The following is a 22,023-nucleotide window of genomic DNA, read 5'->3' on the forward strand; positions in this document are numbered from 1 at the left end:
TGAGTTGTAGTGTCTTAGAGGAGCTGCTGCTTCCAGTTACTCAGAATTGCGCTCTCAGAAGTAGAGAGGAGCCCAGTAACTTTATTTATTTTTATTTTTTAACTTTTTTTTTCTTAGATATCTGAGTGCTCACATTCAGCTACATCCTCGTTACATGCCCATAGGTCTAGGCACTGCTCTCCCATGCCACTCTTCTCCCACGGGTATTTCTCCTTATGAATATGTTGGAGGACTGTGAAGACTACATGGTCACGGGGTGTGGTTTAACCAGAGGTTTGTCAGCTGATTTTAAGCCTTTTATGTTCAAAATAACTTGAAATATTCTGCTTCCCTCCCCCTCTGGATTTGCTCTGCCTTGTTTATCTATCCATTGTCACCACGTAGTTTTGTTTTCTGGAGCCCTCACAGAGACTGGTCCTGTCTCAAGAAATTAAGGTAGTTCCATAAAGGTGCAGTTTCACAAATGGATAAAATGAATTTTGGACAAACACCCCCCAAGTTACTCAATTTAATTTTGTGGCTGGGGAGGCTGGTCAGGATTTGAGGACACGCGTTCTTAAGAAAGTAGGGTTAGAAACCCACAAAGCCTTCGTACAGTAGGCTCAGAGCACAAGGACAGCATGACTGCTGGTGTTCGCCCAGGGAGCTTTGTGTACCTGCCCCCCTCTGAAGCCAGCTGATGCATGGGGCACGGTGTAAGAGGTGAGCCCTGGAGAGAAGTGCCCTGGCACTGTGGCAGTAGGTGGAGTACACCTGTGGTGGGGCCATAAGACCATCCAGGTGGTCTCTAGGTAGAGTCAGCTTGGTACTAACGAGGTCAGGTGTTAATTTGCACCAGCTCTGCCTGCTTCCAGCTCCTTTTGGAGTTACTGCTATGCCTTCACACTCCTCAGCCTGTCTGGGTCCGGAAGGACTCACCAGCGAAGGTGTGAAGATAGGCAGCTGTCAGGCTTAAAGCAGCTCCTCGTGTTTTATATGGTACCGATCAATCCGATAACCCGGCTGTATGTGAGAGTACATGCGTAAACCCCTGCTAGAGACCCAGTTTGGGTCTGGAAGGAATAGCAGTACTTCTTTTGTTCTGAAGGATGTCAGATCCGTTGCCTTCGACAAAATATACTTGGCTATTCTCGACAGAACACCTTGAGCAGATCCTCTACAACTCTTCTGGAGCGTGTCTTCCACCCAGCTGCTCACTACAGACAGCTGCAGCAAAATGTATCAACCTTCTTCATGCTTTAAAGAAGAGTCCAAGCCGTGGTTATCTCAAAGGGCTTTGGAAATGTTCGGTAGCAATCATTTTTTCCCAGCTCCTTTCTACATCTTTAACTTGGATCCTATCTTGTGTTTCCTTCATTGCTCAGACCAGGATCGGTGTCTCATGCTTGGACTTCGCTTCTCTCACACAGGAGCACTCGTGCTGCCCTCAGCAGTCTAAATTGTATTATGATAAGGCCAAGGGAGTTTTTACTTCAATTTGGGGGAAAAAAAAAAGTCTGGGAAAGAATGTAAATTGTAAACATTGAATTCCTATAATCAGCAACAACGTAAGTGCCAGACTATACTAAGCATACACATGGATTTAATTTTCATAGTTTTCATGGATCTCGGCTTGCAGATGATCGTGAAATAACTGGATAGCTTATTTAATGCGTTTTGGAGTAGGGGAATTTACAGCAGTAGCATTCCTATGGATGTCATCCAGAGTATGTTCTGCAATTGCTGTGCCCTCCAATTCAGTGTTTCAGTGGGTTTTGCTTAAAAAAAAAATGCATAAAATGCTCTCGTGTATGTACATATATATCTATCAGGTGAGCCATCTCATCAAAACGCTCAGGGCCTGATTGAGTGTAGCCTCTGTGACAGTGACTACCGTGTGTCTGGGTGCTTGAAGGCGTCCAAGTCTGTCTGTATGCACACAGTGTCCAGGAGGATGGACACGAATCCGAGCGGCAGCCTCTAGGTGCTGCTGTAACACAAACACAGAGAATGGGACCTGGATTTTCAAACGTTGCTTCTAATTTTGGGCTGCCAGCTTTAGCCACCCTGGCTCAGTTTTAAAGGCTTCGTAACTCCTGTTGACTTTAATTACATGTGCCAGACAAGCAGGCCTGCAAAGTGCCCGTGTTGTCAAACTTGCTGCAGAACAACCAAAGCAAAATAAAATCAAATGAGTAGCTTTGGGGAGGCTTTTAATTAAAACGTGAAATGATAGCTCTTGTCTTCGGAGAATAAGTGAGAGAAAGACTTCTATTTTGGTTGCTACCAAGCGTACAGACTACCAATTTGTTGTCCCAGTACCTTCCCTGTTTGCAGGAAGCTCTGCTCTCTGCAGAAGATCTTTGGGCTGAAGCCCTGGGCAGGGCTCTTCTGGCTCTCCTCCTCTTACCGCTGCCCTTTGTGCAGGGCATCGGGGTGGGACAGGGTGACCGCTGTTGGAAGGGGTGGTTTGGTTTCTGCTCCCAGGAGCGCTGCCGCACCAGGCTCGCCTCCGTTTCAGCCTGTTGCAGCGAAGCTCTGAGCTCGTCTGCTTGCTCAGATGAGCCCGTCCCTCCTCCCTGCAGCCTGGTTTGGGAAAGGGAAGCCGCTGTGCAGATCAATATTGCCTTGCGTCTTTATGTGGCTCAGAATTTGGAAGAGTTCAGTGGGCGTTCAGGACTTCATGCCATCCCCAAAGAATTTCCATTTTTCCAATAAGAGCCAGTTGTCACCAAGCATTTATTTTAAAGGTTTCGAAAACCCTTTCAGTCCCAAACCTCAATGGGGCACCTGACTTGTACCATTTACCATGACTTCTGTCTGTCAGCTTTGAGATGTTCCTATTGACCTAGAGAAAAAGAAGTCTAGATCGTTTAACTTGCCTGTGGGGAGCTGGGGGAAGAAATTACAACCCTCGTTCCTTGGGACGAAACATGATGTCCTTGCTTTTCTGAATCTCCTCTGTACAGGGTCACCACCAGTAGAAACCTGTAGTGGTGTCCTTGTAGCCTGACTTCAGTACTTGCTTTCACAAAGCTCTCAATGGACAGGAATAAGAACATGGTGAAAAGTACCACTAAAGGGAACATTTCCATTAATTAAATAAATGATCTGGAAGAAAACTAGGACCTTTTATTGAATTAGCAGAGACATTTAGGGTTGGTGCTGGTTTTTTTCCCCCCTCTGTGCTGTACGAGCAGCAGGTGATGCAAAATGGTGCTTGGAACTCATTGAACATTCGTGGCTCTGCCCACTAGCTGACTTTGCTGTACTTGGATCACAAATCCGGATCTGCATGTTCCGTTTGCCCACGTTTCAAGTGCATTTGGAGCGGTGGCACGGAGATCGGGGCGGAGAAACCAGCTGCGTTAGAGCTGAAATGCGATTTCCTGGCAATGTTCTCTAAACAACCCAAAACATCTCAGGCTGAAGCGTTCCCCTTGTTGACTCCAGGTCCAGGCAGCTTGTGTTGTTCATTGGGGCCCATTGCTTTCCACAGCGGTAACGTCATTACCACTAACGACCTTTCATGCTGTTCTTTTTTTTCTTTTTTTTTTCCTTGCACCACTCCAATGTCAAAGGAATTTCTCTGAAACAATGCATAGGACATTGCAACATTGATGGGGGGGGGGTCAGTAAGTTCACGTTGAAGATCAGAAACGGGGACAAAGGGTAAGTGACTTGTCTATGTTTCCTCAGGAAGCTGAAGACAAAGATTAGAGTAAGATCCCAGATCTTCAGTTCCCAGGCTGTAACCACAAAATTATCATGGGACTCGCTAAAAAAAAGTGCTTCTGTAGTAAATCCAAAAATGTTATCCACATTTCTTTATCCCTACAAATGAAAACACGCTGTACTACACAAAAACGAAACAGGAGTGAGGTGACACCACCCCCATTTCTATTCTGGTCTTCGTTTTATTTAGCTGTGTTACTTCAATTTACCTACCTTTTCCAAGGAGCTTTCACGACCTATACCTCGGCTGTTGATTTAAAACTAGTGTTTACTAAGGTAGGTAAACACGCGTAGGGCAAAGTAGATCTCCAGAGTGCAGATTTTAGTCGGAGCACACACATTTCTCTTTCTGGCTGCTCGGTGACTTGCACTTCTGCTGTGCAAAGGCGTGTTGTGTTAGATCACCGTGGTTCCTACCAGACCTAGCAGCTCCGTGCTTTTCTCCTTGACACCTGTGGCCTAACACATCAGACTTCCCAAGCAAGGAAACAGGCAGGCAGTTTGTGTTCTCCACAGCTCACCCGTCCAAGCGATGCTGGGTGAATCAGGGCCGCAGACGGGACATCAGCCGGGGGCTGGGAATGAGGCTCTCATGCTGGTTTTGAATTGCAGCCAGTTTCAAAGGGAAATCGTAGCCCTTTGGAAGACCAATGCCCATTGTTAGCCCCCGCACACATAAAAAAAATAAATAAAAAATTGCAGCTGGAGCTGTTCTAAAATAAATAACACGCAAACAGGGGTTTGGTCTCACGGGCTCCTTGCTACTTGTTGGGGCACACGCAGGTGCTGGACCCACTCTGGATGCAGAGCTGGTCCCTGCCACATCTGCCCTGAGGTGCGAGGTTATTTCAGACCTTTTGCTTCTCCCACGTGTGGCCATTTGTCACAAGACCACGATCACTTCTGTCTCTCAGCTCACTGACTGCAAATCTGTCCCTGTTTTGGGCCTCTGTTATGATCATGGCTTGCCTCTTGCGTATCCGACCATCAGCCTCCTAGCAAGTTTCCAGAGGGCTTTTCTGAGGAAAGCTGCGGCGATTAGCTGATAGCACAGGCCTGTATCTCTCAGCAGATCTTGCAAATGTAGGTCCTCGCTGCTGAGGCATTGGCTTGGCTATGGAGGTGGCTGTGGATATTCCTTGTGTGCCACTGGTTGTTCAAACTGGCTGCATACAAGAGCCATGACTCCATGCCAAATTACCACGGTATTTCCAAGCACGTTCTGACTTAAAACTACTCCATTATAGATCACCTGGAGTGCCAAGTACTGAAACATGGTTGCCTCTCTGAAGACCTTGATGTCTACAAAGCCCAAAGCCAAGATAAGGTAGGAGTCTGGCCGCTGCATAAACTTAAACTTTTCCTTCTTTTTTAATGAGAAACCTATTTTCCATGGGTTGGAGCACCCAGGCAGGCATTATATTCTTGCACCTACATGAGGAAACTGTATTTTGTAGAAGTGGATGTTTTAACACGGTCCTGACCCTAACGCCAGGACTTAAGTCAGGCCCTCAAGTTTTGGGCTTTGCATTTATCAGAATTGCTGGGTGGGCTGATCGCCTTTGCATCATGCTGTTTTCCTTGTTTGGTTAAAGGAAAAATAAATGAGATAAAGACCAAAGTGAGTTTGCACCAGGTGAAAGTTTTGGTTTCTGCTCTTTAAATGCTGTTCTCAAACATGTTCCAGGCCTGGGTGTTTGCTTCCATCAGCCACACTCTTCCGCCTTGATACGTCAAAGATCTCTCATCAAGGACTAATTACTTTTTGTACTTGACAGGATGCCAACTATTTTAAAGTAAATATGAACCAAAAACGCTGCTTTTGTTTCTGAGCAGCGTTCAGGGCTCATCTCTGTCCTTCCATCTCACATGATCCCACAACGCTTCCCCTTTCGGTGGGCAGCAGGGGACAGCGGTGGCCCCTTGAGAGTCTGGTCCAGCCTCTGTTCTCCTGCTCCATCCACAATTGGTTTTTGCTCATCTCCCTCAGCAACTGGAGGCCTAGATTCACCCTCTTGTTGAAGGGGAGGTGGGGGGGAACTCGTCACTGTTGAGACAAGTGGCAGAAGCATGGGGTCACCACAGGACTCCTTGGCAGTCAATAACGGGCAATGTTCAGGAGGCACCTTCAAAGAGCAAGGCAGATCACAGATGGTTTAATCACCCTCTGGAGATGTGGCCAACCTCAGAAGAAGCCTCCAAGGATCACAACGGGCGTGTGGCTACCCCAGCACCCCCTGAGAGCGCCTGAATTGCAAGAGATGGGCCCAGGCCTTTGTCCCGTGTCGCTCCACTGATTTCAGCCACCCATCGCTTTTCCCTTCTACTCATGCCGTTCTGCTGTTTTCCAAATGCCTTGGAGAGCCCTTTATGCACTCTGGAAAAGTTTTAGAGCTGTGTGCAAGCACCTGAATCTTAGCCGTGAAACCCCGAGGGCACACCTGAACTCGTATGTCTGCCCAGAGGGGCACTGGGGTGGAAATCAGGACCGGTGTGCTCCAGTGATGGGGAACTCCCATCGGAGGGGCTGCTGCATATCCAACACCTCACTGGTGCAATTCCCAGTTCCACCTTCACTGGGGCACTGTCTGCTTTCAGGCTGCCACTGGTACTCTGAGCCTGCCACAGGGTCAGAAAGGAAAGACGAGATCAGTGCCAGAATGAACACATAGTTCATGTGTTTTCTTATAGGACCCGCTAATTTTATATGGTTTTCCTGCTCATGTGATAAACGATATTCAACGTAGGAAAAGATATGAGACAAACCTTTATTTCTTCGAACTATCCCAAGATGTAATTCATATTCCCCAGCTCCCTCCCTTAGGAGCTAGCTACGGCTGTTAGAAGAGGGTTAAACCATCTCTCTAGGAAGCAGAGAACTTTATCATAGCTAAGCAGGATTAACACACACGTAATCCCCTTACAAAGCTACTTGCCTTCCAACTCTGGAGCATAAAAATAAAAAAAAGGATTGGATCAATGTTATTTTTCTCATACCTAATTTGAGAACAATAGAGCACATTAAGTAATTAAAATGTTCACCTTTAAGGTGCTTAAAAGCACGGCTGCTGGCAGATGTATAATTAGCTCCAGTTAGCTGCTTGCTTGTTTACTTCAGTTAATTTATCTCATGTGGGGTCTTTGGGCTTGGAACTTTATTTAGAAAATGGTTTGTGTCTGCGTAAGGTGATGCAGCAGAATAGGTGGGGACCACAGTAAAAACATATATATATATATATAAATGGTCATCTACTGAGCCAACATGCATGCTAATATAGGGCATTTTGGGTCCCCCTTGTTATGCCATCTGCATTTATCTTTTGTCAGAACTACAGTTCTTAATGGGCTGGGTAAAATCACCCCAAATAGTCTCATTTTTCTTGTGTTGTTTTTCTTACACGGGGGCACCAGTCTGCTCTGCCTGCCTCTGCACATGGCATACAAAGAAGAGTTTTTTCAACTTTCTTTAATGGGGTTGGCTTGCAGAGAAGTGGAACTGGGTGCTCCCAGACCCTGTGGGCATTTTGAGAAGCAGGAAGGTGTCATTTGGGGCAGGGCACCTCCACGTGCACCAGATAAAAGCCAGCCTTCAGTGATGATGGTTGTCTTGCCTTGGTCCCATTTTGGTTGTGCGCGTGCATCGGAGGCTGTCTGAAGACATAAGGAGCAGGATTTTTGCACATTTTCATGTGCCTCCTGCTGACGGCTTACGGACCGTCTGAAAGCCAGAGGATGTGGGCTGGCAAGACATCAGGACAGACGGACAGAGCCCCGTGTGGATGGGAGAGGCGGCAGCACTGCAGGCAGCACAGCGGGTGGGTATGTCCCCTTTCCTTTGCTTGGTTTTCATCGGGTATCTTAAAAAATCGGACAGCACTGGGAAAGCAAGCCTTGGGGGATCACTCGTGTGCATTTATTGTCCCGGTGCTGTGCGGGACTCTGCTGAAGAGCCCCCAGGCGGTTAGCATTTATGATCCAGATAAGACCCATGGGAGGCTGGAAGATAATGACTGACACCAGGGAGGAGGGAAAAATATTCCGTATTATTATGCTGACGCTTTGTGAGCACTGCAGAGGAAGTGAGCCTTCAAAGTGCGAAACCTCCAGCACTTTAAATGATAAGCAGAGCCTACAGAAATCAGCTTGTGGGATCTGCCTCTCTTGCTAAGCTGTCTTTGAAGGTTTGGGGGTTGTTTTGCTTTCAGTTCCCCCTGGGAAGCTTTCCCACCTCTCCGGTCTCGCTTGCTGATGGGAGCTACACTCCCACATCTGTAGGCATCTGTGTTCCAGTGGCAGGCAGGGATAAAACCCAGTATTTTTCGCACAGTATAAATGATTGTACTTCCCTGTAGGTCTCGAGTTCAACAGCCACAGGAGACTGAGCCTGTCAGCAAATGAACCCTTCATGGTTTTTGCTTTCTTAGTGAAGTGTTGGTTTCATGGCTCCCGACAAGTGCATCTCAATAGAAAAATCATGTGTGCAAGGTTAATTTTTTTTCTGTCCTGTTGAAAACTTCTCTGTAGCTTCCCGTTTTTACTGTCTTGCTTCAGGAGCAAAACCCACCACGGCAGCTTCTCTGCCAAACCTGCAGCAGCATCCTCGGTGTTCCAGCAGCCCTGGACAGGCTAAAGGTCCTGAAGAGCTCCTCCCTCACAGCCCACTTCAGCCTTTCCAGGTGCCACAGAGCTGGAACCGAGCGTGGACAGCTGCTGGTCTAGGATAAGGCCACCAAAGCTGGTGGAGGTTGACCAGAGATGGATTCACCCGCCGGATGGGGCCTGCTCCTCCTGCTCTGCTGCCGAGCCAGCGTCGCAGCACCCGCTCTCAGCTGTAGGCCGGACGAACATAAGGAGCCTTCAAACTTGGCTTGGCCAACGTTTACTGGGGTGGAAAGAGGACAAATCCCAGGCATATGGTGTTCCCCTGCTTTTCTGTCCCCTAACCATTCCTCTGTTTGGCCAGTAGTGAGCCCACGTCAGTTAATCAGCTCTCACAGGGTGTCCGTAGTACCTCCGGCCTTCAGCTGGCCCTCACCAGATGCTGAAGGAAGTTGAGGAGCTTCAGCTTTACCAGACAGTGCCCACCCCTGCAGGGCACTGTCCTAGACCTGGGAGCCCCCAGGACTGGGTCGAGTTGTACCCCAGGCCTCTTAGAGGCTGCAGGAAAGAAGCAAGATCTTATGTCTGCCAAGCAGAGAGCCGGCTCCTTCCAGGGATGGGCCGTGTTAGGCTGAGTGCAGCATGAGCACAGCTCAGAGCAGTCAGAGGTGACACCAGCTCCAGGAGAAACGCCTACGTGAAAAGTCGGTGCACGACGGGGACTTGAAGCCACATCTCCAGATGAGAAACTCCAGGCCTTGGGAGAGGGACTAGGAAATGGGACAAAAGGTAGCAATTGTGCGTGTTTATCACTTCAGAGATCTGCCTCACCCTCTGACTTCACCCTTCCTGTAGCAGTTGGGTCACCCTGACCTACATTTCAGACCGCTATTTTGGATTTCACAGGACCACAATGAAGACAAGGAAGAGCACAGAGGGCTTTCCTGGTAGATTTGCGAGGTGCAAGTGGGCTTGCATCCAGGTCTGGAGAGCAATGTACTGAAAAAAGTCTTGAACTATTCCTATCCCCAAGTCCTGGAGTACGAGCTTTTCTTTACAAACCCCCTTTACCAAAACCAGCCACCACGGGGGTGCACGGGTGCTACTGGTGGAGAAATCCAACCAGCGGTTCCCCATTAAGGCTAAATCTCCTTCTCATGGGCATGGATAAAGATTAGCTCAGCTGTGCAAACTGATTTATATTCGGCTGCACGTGGCCACAGATCGCACCTTTTGTTCCTGGCAGATGCGAATATGGTGTGTTTGCTCTGAAAATTCACTGTTTCTCATGCAAAATCTTTCCCCTCGCTGTTCATCACGGGGACGTGGAGTTTTGCTTGGCAGGGGGACAGCACAGGAGGGTGGGCAGCCTGGGTGGGAAGAGTCGGTGCCCAGCGTGTGGGGTTTCCTCTTCTCCTCTGAACCCCTGTGCAACTTCCAATAGCTTGGTGAAATGCAAATGGGAAAAGTCTTCCAAGCTGCTGAGAGCGAAGGGAAGACATCTTTCAGTGAGAGGAGGAGCAGGACAGCAGTGCACACAGCCAGTGACAGAAAACTTGTCTCAAGTCTTTTTCCAGCCTGGAGACTGGATTCAAACAAGGGAGCTGTCAGGGCTCAGGGCTGTTTTTCAAAGGTGTAGCATATTTTTTCAGCTGCCCTCTCTGTGCCGCCTTGTCTTTGCTCTGGATGTGAGGGCCTGGCATGCCAGCTTCCCTAATTACCTGAAGGGATGCACCCAACCTCACTCAGCTGGTGGTTGCTATTGTGACCAGCATATTCCAGGTCCAATCCTACATTTTTGGGTAGCCTATAAGGGGGATATATCAGACATATCTCTGCTCAGTTACTCAGCCAGTTTTGACACTGCCTAACAGAGCTAGCTAAAATGGCTCTGCCTGGCTCTGAAAGTCACTCCATGAAGAATTTGTCAAGGATTTAAAATTTTAATTTATAAGAGCTCTTTACCCTCTCCCCCCATTTTATATATTTATTTTTTTCTGAATTCCCTCTTTTTCTGGAATTATCATCTCTATTCTGTGGCAATTATAAAATGACCTGAATAATTTCATCCATACAAACTCTTATAAGAAATTTCTGCTTGAGCTTTGGATATAATGGAGAAACTCTCCCCATGAATATTTTATGCTGCAATGTTAGAAAACGCATATATACATATATACATACATATGTGTATATATAAGTGAGCATTTGCAAATCATTTCCCTCGCTCTGTGAGCTGAGAAAATAACGAAGGAAAGTTATTAGATAATATTATGCTGTTGGCCACAGGGCTGTTTCAAGGTTATTATCCAGCCTCTTGCCCTCAGCACAAAAAAAGCTGACTGCACATTCTGCCTGTTCCAAAACTCATCGTGCTAAACACAGGACTAAACCGCAGGCGCAGAACCGAGGAGCACGGGAGAAATGGAAAAGCTATTCCTGAAGCTGGCAGTCGACAACAGGATCTTGAAAAATGATTTGCTTGGATTTAGCAGCATTTCTTCTTCCTCTGCTCCAGACAGGGCTCTGCTAGGAGACAGCTTGGTCCGCTGTGGTTGAACCAGCTGTTGAAATCCCAGCCAGGTCCTGAATGAGCTAAAAAGTCATTAGAAGCTGCCTTCAGCGAGCTCTGCTTTCCCAAGCATCGCTGCCTCCTCACCTAGGCAATTTGCTGCCTGCCATCAAACCAACAGGTAGCTTATTCCTGCTCGGGCTGTGAGCAGGTGTCCCTGGCTCCTGGCCCCGGTTGGTCACGTAGCAGCACTCCCGTGCCTTCAAATGTCATTGTCCCTAAGCACGGGGATCTTCTGGTGGTACTGGTACACTTGCATTAGTGGTTGGATGAGTCCTGCTGAGATGAGAGGGTCGAGGGAGTTTGGGGGTTCTGCATGAGCATTTCAAAGCTTCAGCAGGTCAGCTATTTTCAAAAGCACAACAGAAGTGAGAGGCTGAGCTGGAAAGCCAGAGAAGTCTAATCTGTGAGTGCCTCTCTGGGGGTAACTTTATTGAGCCAGAGGGTCTCTCCTGGTATTGGTACGGCTCCATTGGAAAACCTTGCTGGTATACCAGCCTAGTAATGTGAACGTGAGCCAAATCAGCTACACCAGGGAAAAGTTGCTGATGTTTCTTAGTTTGCCCACTGGATTTCTGCCAGTACAGCACTGGGATGTAGGACTGGGGCTGTTTGCAGATCTGACACACATCTGTGGCTGGCTGACATCTTTGACCAAGAGATCAAGGGGACAGGAGACAGAGGCACTGCTCCAGGCTTGGATTTGCTGATGGGCAGCAAATGCTTGGGAGAGCAGGCAGCAGTGCTCAGGAAAGCAGAGCTCCACAGAATCACAGAATGGTTTGGGTTGGAAGGGACCTTAAAGCCCACTCAGTTCCAACCCCCTGCCATGGGCAGGGACACCTCCCACCAGACCAGGTTGCCCAAAACCCCATCCAGCCTGGCACCAGCAAGGCAGCCCTGGCTTCAAAGGCAGAGTCAGAGTTCATGCTCTTCCCTCCCTTTAGCAGTTTCTGGCCATCCTACCCCCACGTCTTCACTTCTACTCAGGTGGAGGACATTTCAAGACAGCATGTCCCCACTCTAATGTGCTGTTGCTTGCAGAACTGCTCTGGATGTAAAAGGAGCGATGTTTTACTGGCTTGCTTCTACCTGGCTCAGCTGCCCACGGGTGTCCCAAGCGCTGGGCTGTGGCATGGAAGGGGATGCAGGTGGCCACGTGGAGCTGAGTTCAAGCTTGCCCTGCCATCTGGCTCAGCTGTGGAAACAGGTGAGGAGCCGGAGCCCGGCGTGGTTTCAGCAGGTTCAGCACAAGCCCAGCTTGGGCTGACACCATCCTGGCCCCGGCACTGCACCCCAGCTGAGGCCACCCGAGATGCTCGGGGTCCTCGTGCTACAGTTCTCCATCGATCCTTCTCACGTGCACATGCTGCAGACCCTCCTCTGATGATTCGATAACACGAATTGCCCATTTACTTTCATTTCAATTGTGCGTGACTGGATCAAAGGATGCACTCTCTCTCTGCTTCAATTACACATTTTGGTTTAATGTGGTCCAGATGGCTATTTCATCTCATCTTTTATATTTATTCATGGCCTTTCTATTTATCTTCCCTAAAACAAATACTCACTCGTAGGCGTATATTAATTCAGGGACAAGAACTGCCTCGATCAATATGTTGAGGTTAAGTTTCTACACCACAATATGTCCTATGTACATAATTTCTATTTTTATTACCCCACTGCAAGCCTCAAATATATGAGCAATTTCTTTAAAGAGTTTACTTTGGCTTTTTCTTAAATTTAAAAAAATTACATCTATCCCGATCATTAGATTTACAATATGCAGATATTCTTTCATTGACCTTTCGGTTAAACCCCTCTGCAAACTTTGGCTGAACACCAGCAAACTTGCAAAAATACCAAGCAGCCAGATGTTTGCCAACATTATATTGCAATGCCTCTGACCATGGTGTGGGCGTCCAGCAGAAGATAAGATTTGTTGTCAAACTTATGTGCGACCAGTGTGTGAGTAAAAACGGGGAAAGCTTGAGAGACCAACAAGAGAAAATAAAAAGACTTTTCTATTTATGTCTACGTTGTCTCTCAAGCCGAAGCTGATGGTTGGGTGCTGTGGGTTGGCTTTGGGGGGATTGGCTTTTGTTGCTGGTGGGGACCTGAAGGCAGCACCCGGCACAGAGGTGGCATGAGCACAAGGAGCATGGGATGTGTCTGGAAATAGGGCTCGAGCCACAGGACGGCTGGTTGAATCAGGGGAGGGAGCTGAGAAGGAGCTGTTTAACCTTTCTGGCATTCGATTTGGGCTTTTGGTTCTTGTTTGGATAATGGGATTGCAATTCCTTTTGGTACACTTATTCTAAGAACATCTGAAACTCGGCCGCAGCCAGGCAACAGACTTTCATTTCGTGTAATCTGATTTTAGCTTCAGTGATTAGCCGCTCTGTTGTCAACAGCAAAATCTAATTGTGATTGTAGTTTCTCTTCTGGAGCCAATACGTGCTAACGCCTTGCAAACAGGGTTTTGTCTCACGCCTTCTCTTCTCATGTAATGGCTCCCAAGACATTAGCAAACAGAAATCTTCAGGGCAGAAATAATTTCAGGCTGAGGCATGAGGAAGCTGGTAGCAATCAGTAGCCAGTTTTTCTGCTGCATAAAATAGGCACAGTGAACTACCTTGTAATACTTGGGGCATTAATAATGGCCTGAAAATCTGATATCTATATGCCTTTTTTTTTTAGCATACTTAATGTAAAGTTACCTTTCATGATATACATTGGATCAGGTGTCCCAGAACCAAATTGTCGGCAGCATTTTTAACCCGTACTTTCATGAGTGAGAGTGATAGGTCCAGAAATCATCTTAAACTGGGACTAGATGGGTTGTTCCCTTCCTGACAAAGATTCATTGTGAATTATTTTTTGTCGGTAAAATGATTTCCTATAGAGAATTTTTTTTTGTTTTGAAAAGGGATGGGGAAAAAATTTTCAACAGATTTTTCCCTCCCCTGCCAATCCCATTAAATCAAAGAATCAGTTAGTTATCTTAAATACAAATCCTCAGCCTGGGAGGAGAAGGAGATGTCAAAGATGGCACGAGGCAAGATTCCTTGGGACGTGGGACAGTGCTGCTAATGCCACACGTGTGTGTGACAGCATCCACGAAGTGCCACGCAGCAGCTTTTGGACTCTCTGCCCATGGAGCTCCCTTTGGGATACCCTGCACACTTTCAGCTTAAAAGTAAGTTAAAAGTCACCCCAAGTTCATGTTTCAAATAAAAAAGAGAAGAAAAAAAAAAAAACACATGAGAAAACATGAGCTTTCCAGTGAAATGACCTCTGACTAACTGGAAAAGCAGGAACAGTACACAGTCACCCTCAATGCAGTGGCATAAGAGTTTGCCCGCACGAATTAAAGTCCATCTGTTTGTCAATATTTCTCCAGTTGTGCCCTCGGGATTTCTAGGGCACCTGTGTGTTTGTTTGTCCCGAGCCCCGAGCCACGCCAGTCGCCGCAGATCAGCACAAGCCGCCTGGTGCTGCCGACGTAGGAGGGGGGTGACACCCGCCAAGCTGGCCGCCGTCCCCACCAGTCTGGTGAAGTTTCTAGATGGCTAAACCACTCTTTTCCCACTCAAAATGTACCTGAATGAGGCATCATCTTTGCTCATAACAGCATGTGTAAGGCTGGAGCTGGCCTCGGGCAGTTGGACTTGACCTAAATTGGAGACCTCACAGCCAGTAGACCCGGGCAGGCTTGGCCCATCCAACATTTTCCCCATATCCAACATTTTTTCACCCCAGTGGGGTGAAAATTTCCACACACGGGTGGGCTTCCATCTACGGCCCATCACTGTAGCTTGGCTGTAGGAAGGATGCTTGCTCCGGTGCGAGGTGGCAACTGGTTCGGGTGGTGGCGTGCACGGAGATGGGGCACAAACAGGAGCAGAAAGGGGCATGGGATTTCAAGGGTCTGTGAGGCAGCCTTTCCGAAGGGAGGAGGGGAGATGATTGTTTCACTCCAAAATCTACATTGGCAGAGTCTCAGCTATAACTGCATGCTGTAACTTGGCTTCAGAGTCACGGTATACACCCCGGGCAGCACAAATGCTTTCAGTTGCGGCGGCTATAAGAAGAACTGTTAATTTGTCGATTTTCTGGGTAAACAATAAATACACATGTTACAATAAAATCTGACCACAAATTTGCTGGTCAGAATTTCTGTTCCTTAAATATAACATCTCTGTGAGCGTGTTTTCCAGATCCCTTCCCAGGCTTACCCACTGCAAACCACCCGGTACTTTGGAGGGCGTAGGCTTGCACGGAGCCAGCCGGGCAGGAGGACAGCACAGAGATTTTGGTTGCACTCATTAGTCCCTACATTAACAGTTGAAACCTGCAGTAACTTGGATTATATCTGTGCGATACATCCTGCACATGCACCTGTAGTGATTTCATAGAAGTTTAATAACCATTCATGCTGCTGGAAGGGGAGACGGGTTTCTTATTTCTTGCTCTTGCGCATGTTATCCCGGATTCACTTTCCTTTATTGCTGTGATTTTCCTTCCTCTGTTTGACCTCAGCCCCATAGGCCATCTTTAGCCAGATTACTGACAACTGATTTAATCGGCGTTATGGGGATGAACTCTGAGAGGCTCTCGTGGAACAACGTGAGCTGCCTGGTGTTGGCAACCAGTCATAACATGCCCCACTTCATTTTCCTTTTCTATTAATTCTTGCAGTGTTGAGTGATGATGCTCCTCCTTGTAAGTGGATTGTTTTCGGACAGAAACAGGATGCTGCACAGTTCTGAGAGTGGTTTTGCTATTGCTTTTAATAAATGTCACTGCAGCACTAGATGGGAATTTAACTCATGGTGTGTGGGGTTGGAAAGCAAGAAGCCAGCGGTCCTATGCCCGGCTCAGCTGGACAGGCTGTGATCCAGGTCCTTTGGGTACCTCTGTGGAATAAGGCAGTGCGAGCACAGTGCTACCAGGGCACTTCATCCGGAGCTGCGGGGTGCTGGGGAATGGACCCCATTTTGGGCCAGCTTATAGCCGGGGCTGGGGCAGGCTTGGCTCCTTTGGCGAGGTGTTTTCTGGGGAGAGCGATGTGTGTGGGGTGGTGGAGTTAGTGGTGTCACCAGCTCTCCTGGCATGTGAGCAGTATCCAGGAAGCATTAATTTTAGCAAGAGAAAGTGACCTCGTGAAAGGGCAAGTACATGGAGAGCTCTGAGTAAAAGACACATGACTACCAAGGAGCATGATTGCTTCCGAACCATGAAATAATGGAAGTGGCTTGTATATTTTCTTTCTCTGGTGTTGCTTATAGACAGCAGTTATACAGCAGCACTTGAGTTTCCTCTCTGGAAATACGCTGTAGACCACAGGAAATTACTAAGTCTAAATAAATGGACTTATTAACTAAATAGGAAATCTACCAAGACAAGCCTCCTTGTGATCACATTTCCCATTGCGTTCTAGTAACTCTTTGAAACTCATGCAGAAATCCTGAAAATCCAAGTAGCTGGAACCACATGGATCGTCCCTAACCAGCACAGCTGCGTGAGGAAGGACATGGGGGTGGATCCTGCAGGGGGACAGAAGCATTGACTCACGCGGTACCACTAGCAGATATCTCCCACAGCTTTCACAGCATGGGATCTTAGGTGGTTCTCTACATTTTGAATCACAACTCTCCCACTTTCTCAACATTTTCTCAATCCCCTTGCCTTGTTACCAGGGTTAGCTCCACACTGTGGAGCTAATTGCTCCCCATGCATTGGGATGTGGCACTTTCAACGTGACAGAAATTGCTGCAGCCAAGCATGCCAGCCTCTGAGAACCCACTGAAATTGCTTGACTCACCTTGGAAACACTGTAGGTAATGGCAGGATTGTATTAACTTAATACTGCCATGAGGGGAAAACGAATCCCACAGAGACAGGCACAAGAGGCTGGTAATAGCAACTGCTGCCCACAAGACATATTAGAAAAATCTCATGCTGAAAAAACGTTGTTTTAAAGCTGTTTGATTCATTGGCTTCTTCCTTGGCAATGTAAAAGAAGTTGAGAAAAATACACTAGGAATAGAACAGAAGGCGGCACTACTCAAGTTCAGGAATAAGAAGAAATCTTTTGCTGCCATGGTGCAAGCAAGGATTGACTAAATGCCATCGCAAAAGGCTAACATCTGAGAACTGTAGTGCATTTCTGTAACTGCACAACGCTTCAGGAATCGGCTGTTCAATGCTGCCAGAGGTCCTCTGGGAACACAGCTGGGTCTGTACCGATGGGACAACACGGAGCCAACAGCTTCTGAGGAACCTGGGGCACGCAGGTGGCTGAGAAGTGGTCCAAAAACTCACTGAGGTCTTTGCTAAATGGGCCAAGCTCCAGCCCAAGACTCTTCAGCTCCTTTTATCCCCACTGTCCTGGGGCAGCTGCCCCAGAGGAGGTGCCCCCGGAGGCAAGAAGGGGCTTGCTGGCTGTGGTTGCCCAGACCTTGCTCTGGCAGGCTGGAGGACATGTGGGACAGGCCGAGCACGTACACACACCAAGGTCCAGGAACAGAAGTCCTCCTGGCTCAGACACTCTTGATGTGTCCTGCTGCTCCTGCCCTTTCCAGACTTAGTTTATCTTTTTCAACTTCTGGTAGCCAGAATCGAAGGCAAACCTCTAGGTTACATCTTACCAGTACCTTGAAAAATAGGATCAACAATTCCCATTTCCACTGGAAATGTTTCAGTACTTACTTCGTTGCTTGTCACATTGTGTTGGTGATTTATAGCCTGCCAATAACTGAGGCACCTGCAATTTTTCCTTCTGCTCTTAATTTAACTCCTGGTTTACTGTAGGAATCATCGTTTCTGATCCCTAAGTGCCTGAATTCCCATTTGACATTCCATTTCTATAATCCCCATTTGTTACCTTTGCCTTCAAAGTCACCTCATTCTCCCCATCCAATATCCCAGCCCAAACTGATAATGTTCTGAGGTCTATGTCACAGGCACACTGTTTTAAACCACACCATTAATCAAGATACACACACACACACACAAAAAAAAAAATGCTCCTCAGTCTGACTCTTCTACCAGAATTGTCCTCTAATCCTGTAATTCCCTATTCATGCTTTTTACCTATTTCTTTTTCTTGGCCTTTATCGTTAGATCCCCTCTTCCCCATTTCAACAAATAATTTCCCCTGTGTTCTCCCATCAGTTGGTTCACTGGAGTCCAGATAGATGAGATCTGCGATCTGTAAAATTTCCATCATCCACACGATCAGCTCCTTATTAAAGAAAAATCTCTACACCTACCATTTTAAGCCATTTTCCAGTTACCCCCATGCTTGTGATTACCTTTCCATGCAAAATGCATTTTAAATCACAGAGTCTTCCAGAACCAGACTTTATGGAGGGAGAGAAATAGTTTGGGAATTGCCTAGATCATTTTCCTCTCTGGTGCTTCGTTAAATGTAGGGTTTTCGTTCTCTTCATTCTTAAGCCAAACAGTGCTATTCCTTACCTGAGAGATTTGCTACAACTCACCACAATCAAATCTTCTCTTTCACAGAGTAGGTCTTGGAAAGCTTGAGCACACAGAGCTCTCCATGTATTGCTTCTCCCCATGACGTGGCAGGATTTGGTGACAGTACAGGTGGCCAGATGCTGCAGAAGGTGTTTTGACTGGGACCAGAGCTTGGAGGGGATGTGTACACCCTGCAGGGAGAAGACAAGGAGCAAATGCCTTAGCGATTGGAAAAGGCCATGGATCTGTCAGGTGGCTGAGCTGCCAGGAGCTGCCCAACAAGAGCAAGCCTGGCTCTGCCAGGAGGAAGAGAGTTCAAGCCTTAAAGACAGCACTGGCAGGTCGCTCATCCTCCATGGAAAGGAGCTTTGATGGACAACCATCTCTCTGTCCAATTAAGAAGCAACACTAACGAGCGTGGTCTTGCCAGACCACAGCCTGAAGCACAGCTCTGGGATGAACCCAACAGGACTTGGATGGTGTTTGTGTGCAGCCCTGCAAACCTCTCCAGTATCTCCAGCAACTTTTTAAGGAGCCAGTTCTTGACGCTGATTTCAAAAGGGTTTTGAAGCACTTGCAATTTTGTATTACAGCCACGTTGGGCTTGAAGGAAGAAGTGTCCACGAGGGTTGTTCAAATGCTATTTTTACTTCTGCAAACAAAGGAACCCTTGATACCAAATGAGTGAGTATATCCCTCAAGTATGCTGGCCTGTCTAAATATGGAGATATTAGTAAGCATTTATTTTCATTGTCCGAAAAAGGAGGAATTACTGTTTCCTTTTTTTATTTTATTTTTTTTTAAATTTTAATGGAGAGGAGAAAAAAAGCCCCTTGGACAAGGACACTTTTTTATTTTCCCAAGAAAGATAATTCTTCTCTCTGTGTGCAATATTGGCCTTGCTTCTGCAACAAAAATATTCTTTCAGGATATTTTGATTATGTCCCTTGGGGGGATATCATCATCAGCTGTTTTCCAGATGTTTTAGTCTTTCTTAATCATACTTTCTCACTGGTTGTGAGATCTGATTCAAAACCAAAGAATGTCATCCCATCCGGCACAGCTCTTCTGAGTCCCCAGGAAGTGTTTATTTTTGCAGCTTACATACATGAATTTAATTAAAAGATAAAGTGAAATAAATCTATCTAGAGTGTAGTTAGGCATACAGCACTCTGCTGGCAGTCTGGAGCTACCGGCATTGCCACTAGGAGGTAAACGTTCAGGAGTTTTTATCATCTGTTTTCTCCATCAGGTTGAACTTTACAGCTCTACTGTGGGGAACGCTGGGTGCCTTTTTCTGCAGTCTTTGGGTTCAAAGAGTGGAGCAAGCACACGTGGTACTAACCTTCAGTCCTCTCCCAGCCTCCAGCTATTTTCAGCCAGAAACCTCCTGAGCCAGCTGTGATTCCTGTGTCTCCAGCAATTCTTCAAGGACCTCCCCCTCGTTACCATGTCCAGGCTCCCTTGAGTCCTTCCAACGTGTTCCTTAGCTGGGTGTCCCACAGATGCATCCTCTGCTGCCTGAAGGACCACCTCCTTTTGCTGGTGTTCAGCATGGCTCCCGCCATCTCCACTTTGTGCCAGAAGACTCTTACAACCTCCCCAAAATGTGTCTCCTTACCATGGAGGGGAGCCCCTCCTTGCTCCTCTGATCCGGGGCAGACAGCCATGCCTCCTCTGCCGTCGCCCTTGCGTGCTTCACGGGATGCCCTCTGGTTACCCCAAACCGATGGTCCCCTTGGCCATGAGGGGACAGAGAATGCACCAGGTTGCGGTACTTGGGCAAGCCATGGAGATCTACAGTGATGTTTTCCATCTTGTTCCTACTTCCCTAAATGGCTTAAAATTTACTTTTTGAACACTAGTGAAAACTGAGAGGAAATTTTCACAGAACTAGCTATCATAACCACAAAGTAACCAGTTCCTCAGCAGTATAATTAGCCATGTTTTTTGTGAAGTTGAGATTTTTCTTCACTTATTCATTGCTTTATATTTACCTGCAACGTTCTCACATTATTGCTCACCTCCTAGTCTAGGCCATTTACAGGTATATTGATCAGCATGTCCTAGCACAAATTACAAGGTAAGTTGGTGTGTTCCTCCACTGCAAACCACAGATTCCAGAATGGCTGAGGCCAGCAGGGCCCTCTGGAGCCACCCGGTGCCAGCCGTGCCCAAGCAGGGACACCCAGAGCAGGGTGCCCAGCACCACGTCCAGGCGGCTTCTGAAGGGCTCCAAGGAGGAGACCCCACAGCCTCTGGGCAGCCTGTGCCAGGGCTCCGTCACCCGCACAGCACAGAAGTGCTCCTGGTGCTCAGGGGGAGCCTCCTGGGGGCCAGTTTGTGCCCAGGGCCTCCTGTCCTGGCACTGGGCACCACTGGAAAGTCATGAAGTCATGTTTCGTTTCCTCTCTTATGCCCACATCTGTTTTCCCTAAGAACTGGTGAGGAGTTCTGTCAGAAGCCTTTGGTCGAGGAGCCCTGGCAAGGCAATATGATTCTCTGAATCTGTTGAGAGATTCTTCCACCAGCTCCGTGATGCAGGAATCTGCCTCTCTCCAGTCACCTGACTGGTTTTTAGACTGAAATTCTCCATCCAAAAGACTGTTTTCCCCATTGACTCCATAGTCCAAGTCATCCTTTATTCCTGCATGCAATAGAGGTCAACTGCTCCTTAATCAAAACGGCACTTTCTACATCCATTTCATAGTGTATAATAACAGCTCCTTGTGTACTCCTGCTCTTAAAACTAAGTTTCCCGTGCATGTCTCAGTGGGTTCATGCAGCACCTTGTTTGGTGGGGTCCTGGCCGTTGATGAGCCTCTGGGATCTCGCTGGAAGCCCAAAGTGCAGATGACAGCCACCCTGGGCAAGTCAGACCGCACCTGGTGCACACGCTGCCAGCCTGGGATGTTACTTGCTGCATAACAAGAGGCATTCCCTAACCAGAAAAACAAAACGTACTTTTGAAAAAAATAAGCTCTATTTCTAAAAATGTATGTGGTTTTGGGAGGTAGTTTTTCCATTAATTTTGATGACAACTGAAATAATTTCTTTTCATTGTTGTTACATTAATCCTCCAGGAATCTTTGTTCTAGGGCATGTTGAGTTCAATGAATTTCTGTTGTTTCGTTCATAAACGCCCAGATCCTACAAACACCTGAACACAGCAGAGCTTTATGGGCAGACAAAAAAAAAAAAAAAAAAGGTCCTATATGTGGCTGTTGAAAATAAATATTTTTTAAATGGATGCCAAATATTAGGCTAGCAACCTTGAGAGTTTGGACACTCCTCCTAGAAATGCAGATGAAGGGAAAAGTCTCTAAGAAGTTTTTAAATATTTTACTCTGGATTTTCCTAGTTATCAGCACCCCTGGGATTTGCAGTTTTGGGAAGAAGGATGTGGTGCGGCCCTGTGGCTTTGCAAAGCCTGAGACTGCATGAGGTGTCCTTTGGCAAGGCTGAAGACAAAACCTATCACCTCCTTCCACTCCCCCAAATTTTCTGCTGGGCAGACCAATCACAAGTCAGGCTGGGGCCACAATGCTGCAAGCATCCCAGGGTGAGCCGAGGAAACTGGCTGGGAAACTTGGTCCTGCTGAGGTGGTCTCAGTGTACGTGATCACTCGTTTCTCTTCTTTTCCTCCTTC

This window comes from Anser brachyrhynchus, assembly GCF_964034855.1.
Source record: "Anser brachyrhynchus genome assembly, chromosome: 2".
Lineage (NCBI taxonomy): Eukaryota > Metazoa > Chordata > Aves > Anseriformes > Anatidae > Anser > Anser brachyrhynchus.